The sequence below is a fragment of the Vipera ursinii genome, assembly GCF_947247035.1.
Source record: "Vipera ursinii genome assembly, chromosome: 1".
NCBI classification, from domain to species: Eukaryota; Metazoa; Chordata; class Lepidosauria; order Squamata; family Viperidae; genus Vipera; species Vipera ursinii.
Window position 1 is genome coordinate 36,919,770 of NC_139512.1, and position 7,412 is coordinate 36,927,181.

Consider the following 7,412-nt stretch of genomic DNA (forward strand, 5'->3'; position numbering starts at 1 on the left):
CCTGAACTGTACCAGCCTTGCATGCCCCTACCCCCTCGCTTTTCCCTTCAGGTTTTCCAGGGTCATGGGCTGGTGGCCTGTCTCCTTCAATTAGATCCAGAAGCCAGTGTAGTTGAGTATGTATTTTCATGATTTGTTTATGCATTAGTTATCAATGTGGACCAATGTTCTGGTCCATAATTGTGGTTTTTGATAGTCTTCAGAGGCAATTCCCAGTGGCTGGGAGTCAGGCATATACATGGAATAAACTATTATCATTATTGTTCCACATGATGCAGAAATCTATTTTCTGAACTGACAGTATAAGTGATAGAAGCAATACTATAGTGAAAAAGTGATGCAGGTGACATGATTATTTTCCTGAACTAATACCGTCATTTAGGAGCTTGCTGCATGTTTAATCCCTCAGGGATTCTTATCCAATATAGATATATTCATGTACCTAATAATGATCATCATGTATTATTATTTCTGTCCCATATGGATTTTCAATAGATCTTTTTTAATGGTGCTGGGTACCAGCCATTTCTTTTTATTTTGTAAATCTTCATTTAGCCTATAACATCATCCAGATAGCAATTCAAAGAAGCCATGTTCTCAGATCTGATAAAGCTGGTCTACTTTGTAATTCTGTTTATATTTTATGCTGAAACTATGGATTATCTGTTCCAGAAAAAGAAAAGAACAAGACATTACATGGTGGTGTCTTTTCTAAACATATCTGAGGTATCTACCAAGTCATAGAGCAACAATTACTTACACCAGAAGTGTCAAACTGGCAGCCCGCAGGCCAGATGCATCACGCAGAGGCCATGCCCACCCCAGCTCCTCAAAGGCAAAAAATGTTGCAATACATCACAATACGTCACATGACGTGATTGAGTTTGTCAGCCATGCTGTACACTATACTATAGTCCTCTTTATTTTTCTTTAAAATAAAACCACAAGTTGTAATAATTAAGTGTGGGGAAAATGCTACCAATTTCCAGAAGAATGAACTTGGTTATCCATCTTTACAAGCTATAATATCAGAGACGTTTCTCTGCCAAACTTCAAAAAATATGTATTCTTTCAAATGTCTTCCAAAAAATCTTTGTATAAAGTTGCTAGTTAAAAAATGGTCTTATCACCATTTTTAACATGGGTAAATAATTCTTTTAATTATGTTGGTGATATATACCTTCATAAAGAAAGCACATATCAAACCTGTTATAATTTCTGTTGAATTAATTAACTAAAATAATCAGTAAAAATAAAAACTCCCCAAGTTCAGCTCAATTCCTAGTAATTAATGGACACAACTATGGTATATTATTTCTTGACAATAATTTGGAACTTAGAAACTAAACAAGATATACCAGTTGGGAATTCCAGCTTTGATAGCCAGTAGATTATTAAGAATTATAACAAATAATAATAACAAATCAATTCTATAATACTCAAGAAAAAATAGATACAGGCACCAGAACTAGCATTCAGCTAAATAACATACTGTATTTATTTTTCTTGATTACTGGCTTTCAATCTTTAGTACCTTTAACCCCATTCAAATGATCAAAATACTAGTCATTCTGTTCTGGGTTCTACCATGTTAGAAACATAGCACAACTTTTCTAGAAGTACATGAATTTTCAGGCATTTTATTACGCATGTGTGATTTATGATAACTTTTAAATACTGATTTAAAGTCTTAATGGCTGACCTTGTCATCTGCTTATCTTCTGTAGTAAGTTTACCACCTGTTTAAAACCATTGTCTCAATCTTGCCAACTCCTGCAGCTTTGGTCACAGCACTGGAATATCATGAAATTCATGAAAACATTAAATATATACCGTATGTATCACAGATTAATATTAAGCTGACCAAGGCTAAACATTGGGCTTTCCCCATTCTGGTGTAAGTTGGCATTACAAATCCAAAAATTCCCAGCCAGCAAGAGAAAGGACACCTTACAGAATGAATGTACACAGGTGTAAAATGTAGAGTTTCAGTTTTACAATATGTAGGGGAGCCAGCAAAGTACAGCAACTGCAAAAGAAAAACAATTATTGTAAATTCAGTCTATAATAACCTCAAATGAGAAGTAAAGACCAGTAATAGTTTTGCTTTATTCAGAGCAAGCAAAAGCTTGCTCTGAATAAATGTTCTAGACATTTCAAAGTAGCCTCCCATCTTGACATGCTCTAAATATTTTGTCTACATCTCCAACCAGCCCCAGTCAAGAACCAACGAAGAAGAAATACAGGAATTGTAGCAAAAACATATAAAAAGCTTGTGTAATGAGTGTTTCTAATTTCAGTTGGGATGTGTACATCAATGACTTCTAAATAGTGGTCAAGACTTTGCTCACTTTGCTCAAGACAATTCTATTGTGGAAATCAAAACTTAACTACTTTTTCCTTCATTTAATTATTTGTGATTTGCAGAAAACGGATAATACAATTACAAGTGTAGAAGACAGGTACCACAGATAAAAAAATATAAAAGTAAACTATGAGCAAATAGCTACCTAATATAAAATATAGTAACTACTATATCATTAAAAGCTTATAATGCTATAAGACATTTCATATCAATTTTCTTGCCTGCCTATTAAACTGTAGTAACAATTCAAATCATAAAAAAGAAGAGCAAAACTACAGTCAGTTAGCAAAACATTGAAACAATTATATAAATTATATATAGATTATGTATCAAGATAGATTCTAAAACCTGAATTTGGGATGTAGTCTAAAAATGATTTCCAAATATTTGAATTTACATCAGATTTACTTTTTAAATATGAAATTATTCTGGACATTATTCCTACTGGTTAGTATTTTTACACAGAGGGGATCAAATATATTTTTCAATAAAAAGCATATTGCAGCGATTAAAACATACAAAGCCAATTCAAGGAATGTAGGGCTTAATGAAATTTATTTTTTTTTAAAAAAACAACTATCTGGATGGACTAAGGATGCAATTTTCAGAATATGTCTCATTCTACAATGGATTGTTTTTAGTGTTGAGCTTCATATCCTTGCCAATATATATGGTAAAATGAATCAATCTGTGCATTACATTTCCAGCATTTTTCAGAAAAAGAATTACTCCTTTTAGCAATAAGGTCTGGAGTGATGTATCAGTAGCGAAACAGTTTGTACCAATTCTCTTTGACTATAATGTTTGAGGTAAATTTAATGTTATTTTTCCATTGAAATTCTCACTGTGGCATCACAGTAACAGTGATTAACTTCTGCATCCATTTAATCATACAGTCTTTAACTTGTTTTGGTTTTGAGTCATATTTCACTAGTAACTTGTAAATTGTGCCTTACAAATATATTATAAGATTTTCAAATTCAGCTTTCTCAATGTTTTCCCTTGTTTCTGTAATATTATTGCAGTGTTGGTTATTTGAAACATGTTTATCTTTGTTTCTTATGAATTTATGTAACAAGGAATATCCAGATGTTAAATACTTTCTTTTGGGATGCTCTTAATTAATGCCCAATTGTTTTACAAAAAGTATGCAGGTATTTTAATGTGATACAGATAAGGTAAGAAAAACAGGTGAAAAAATGAAAGCCAGCAGCTATTTAAAACAACAGCTTGAAAAACACAGGAGAATATTCATTAAGATTATAGCTTTTAAAAATCCACTTGAATAATATTTCCTACACAGGAATCAAATTCTCCTAGGAAAAGTATATAAATTCAACTTATATGCTAACAGTGGAATAGGCAAATGAAGCAGCCTAAATATAGAATTTAGTGTTTTAGAATTCCCTTCTTTCTTCCTTATGAAGAAATAGTAATTTGTATTTAACATCATGTTTCTGCCAATGATACATTAATTTGTAGTTTTCTGCTTCAGGCTGCTTATAAAATTAACCATTTTATTCTTAAATATGCCTCTTTTAATATTTTTCCTGTGCCTTTTATTGAGTATTCTTAATCTTATCCCTAATAAACAATAGATTTCTATATAAGGCAGTACAGTTGAAAAAAATGACTCTGCCTTCCAAAACCTAGCTGCTGAAGAATCTTGAGAATAATTGTAATGACTAAAGTAGATCCAGGGTGTCTTACAGCAATTAATTTAAGTGATTGTATGCTAGTGATGGTTTAGTAATTTATTAAGGTGGCTGTTTCTTCTGACATGTGTCAAAAAGGTCAGAGTTTCTCCTTTTTTTGGATATTAACCTACTCTTCTGAAACTCAGAAATTCTACTTTTTGGTCATTAATTTCATACATGCTGTGATGGTGACAATTAACCCATTTAATAAAGGTCAACTTTCAATTTTTTTCTAATTTCTGGAATACATAACTTCATTCCTTCTCGAAAATGGGCAGATTACTGAATGATAAATAGCTATTAAATGAGTGTAGGAATGTGGCTCAGCTGTCAGGATGGCAGCCAAACAGTGGGCAACAAGAGGAGCAGAATTATTGTACCTAATAAGCTAAAAAAAGGTGAAAAGTCTGGCAGCCATTTTTAGACCCATTATCAAAAAAGAGAGGAAGTTACAGGCAGTCCTCAATGTACAACCATTCTTATAGTGACCATTCAAAGTTACAATGGCACTGAAAAAGGTGACTTACGACTGTTTTCACACTTATCATCATTGCAGCATCTCCATGGTCCCATAATCAAAAATCAGACACTTGGCAACTGACATTTATGACTGTTGCAATGTTCTGGGATTAGGTGTGATCACCTTATGCGACCTTCTGACAAGCAAAGTTAATGGGGAAGCCAGATTCACTTAACAACCATGTTATTAATTCAGCAACTGCAGAGTTCACCGAACTGTGGCAACAAAAAGTTGTAAAATGGAGGGAAATTCACTTTACAACTATCTTGCTTAGCAATGGAAACTTGGGGCTCAATTGTGACCATAAGTCAAGGACTATCTATAGGGGTAATATATTGGGAGTTAAGAAATGTGGGTGTTTCAAAAACCATCAATTTTTTAGTGTGCCATAACATGTCCAGAAAAAAGCACTGAAGATATATGGGGCCTCCTATGGGTGGCTGGAGATTCCGAGTATATTTATCTGGATGAAATAAAGAGTGGGGATGCATGACAGCTGAATTCAGACATCTAATGGATAGGGATTTCTATAGAGATGTTCTTTACAGATGTTCCAGATGACAAGAGAAGAAACACTGGATTTTAACTACAAGGTAATAGACCTTGATTGGACACCTGGAATATATTCCTAACCATGAGAGTTATTCAGCAAAGAAGCAGACTTGCGTTGGAAAATAGGGAGATCTTTGATGGATGTTTTCAGACAGAGAGTGTCAAAGAAACTGTAGTACTGTAGTGGATTTCTGCACTATATAGAGCAGTAAGCCTATTTTACAAGGTCTTTTCCAATGCAGTTGATAATTGCATAAAAGGTTTCTACCGGCTCTACTATGTGCAGGGGGAAGGACTCCAGGACTAGTATGATTTTTTGTATTGGCTCATTTCTGTGGCTCTGGAAATAGTCTTCAAAAATGAATAAATTTCCATAAAGGTATGGAAGGTACATATCTTTAAGGTATATAGACTGATGGTGCAACTTACATTGTGTGTGCATGTGTGTGTGCGCGCATTGTATAAGCATATATGCACTCTCACAGACATCCCCATCCAGCATCTATTGTTCCTCTGACAATGAAAGCAAAAACACATTATGACTGTATATTGTAAATGTTTTAAAGCCATTAATTCCCCTTCAGAATATATAGAAAGATTGCATGTCTGTATGTTCCAGTTCCAGTTTCCCTGGGTCAAATGATAATAATATATGTACTGCTAGGGTAAATGCAGATATTCTGTCTTGCACCCTTTGTCCCCAAACAAACACACGTCAAAGCGAATACTTCCGGGTGGCAAGGTGTCGCCTCAGGCAGCCATTCTGGCTGTCAGCCCCGCCAGCTCCATAGAGCCACTGAAAACAGCGCCGATCAGCTGTTTTGGTGGCTCGGAAGCCCCTTCCTCGGGAGAAGAGGAGGGGGTGAGCGCCCAGGTAGGGGTAGAGCTCTCCGGGGCCGCCAGAGCTAATAGTTTTGGCGGCTGAAGGATTGACCCCCCCCCGAAGCCTGGGTATGCTCCGGACTGCAGGGCGCCTCTGCTCCGGGCTTTTTGGAGCAGAGCAGGGCATCAGCAACCATCCCTGCCAGCAAGAGAGAACCTTTGAGAACCGGGATGCAGGCAGAGCAACACAGGAGATCTAGGTGAAAGGGAATTTACGATCTTTAACTCAATGGACTTTGCGGAGTTTGAAAGTGAAAGTGCGTAGCAGGCAATAGTGGGTGAAAATGGCTGCCAAATCCTCTAAAGATTTTAGAAGCGCGGGGGCTTCTTCGGTGCAGCAGTTTTCGTTACAAACTTTATTGCCCCCTCCTTCTGCACCTGTACCTGTACTTGCATCAACTCTTACAGTTAAAGATTTACAGAATGTGTTGCAAGAGGCTATGGAAAAGCAATTGCAACAATTTGCTGAGCTTCTGGATAAAAGGTTCACAAAGCTTCTGGATGAGAAATTAACAGAACTAAGGGCAGACATCTTATCTGTATTTCAAGACATGGCTATATGTATTGAGCGTTTGGATGAAAGAGTGGAAGATCTCAGCCAAAATAATATCAGATTAGATGTAAAAATGACAGAAACTGAAAATGTGGTGGAGAAAATTGATAGTGATTTGACCTTGGTACAGTATCATGAGATGGAGTTTGCTGTGAGAATTAGAGGTTTAAAAGAGGATCCTAAAGAAAATTTGAAGAAAATAGTTTCTGAGGTTCTGGAAGGGGTGCTGGGGCGACCAGCAGATGGAATTATAGAAGATATAGACAAAATTTTCCGTGTTAATTCGTGGATTGCAAGACAAAGGAAATTACCCAGAGATGTGGTGGCTTACTTTACAAAGAGAGCGATTAGAAATGAGGTTATTCAAGCCTCCTACAATATTATATTTGCAATTGCTGATCAAGAAGTCTTGATTTTAAAAGAGATCCCTCTAAGAATCTTAAGGAGAAGGAAGGAATTTGCTTTTTTGGTACAAGAATTAAGACGACGTGATATTAAGTTCAGATGGGAGATACCAGTGGGTATGGTGGTGATGTATGAAGGTAGGAGACATCGTCTTACTACACTGTTGCAGGCACGTGATTTTTATAGTAATGTTTTAAAAGCAGCCCCCATACCACTTTTGGAATCTATAAAGAAGAATGGTGAGGGAGAGTCTCAATGACGCAGAGAGAATTTACAAGGCGCTGAAGGAACAATGCAGATAGATGAGAAAGTTACAGAAGTGGATCAAATTTCAGTATCATTGGAGGAGGCCAGAAACCAGAGGATGACGCGCGCTGCTTCTAGATGAATGAAACGAGCCTGAAGATTTAGTTGTAGAATTGAAGGAGATAATAATGT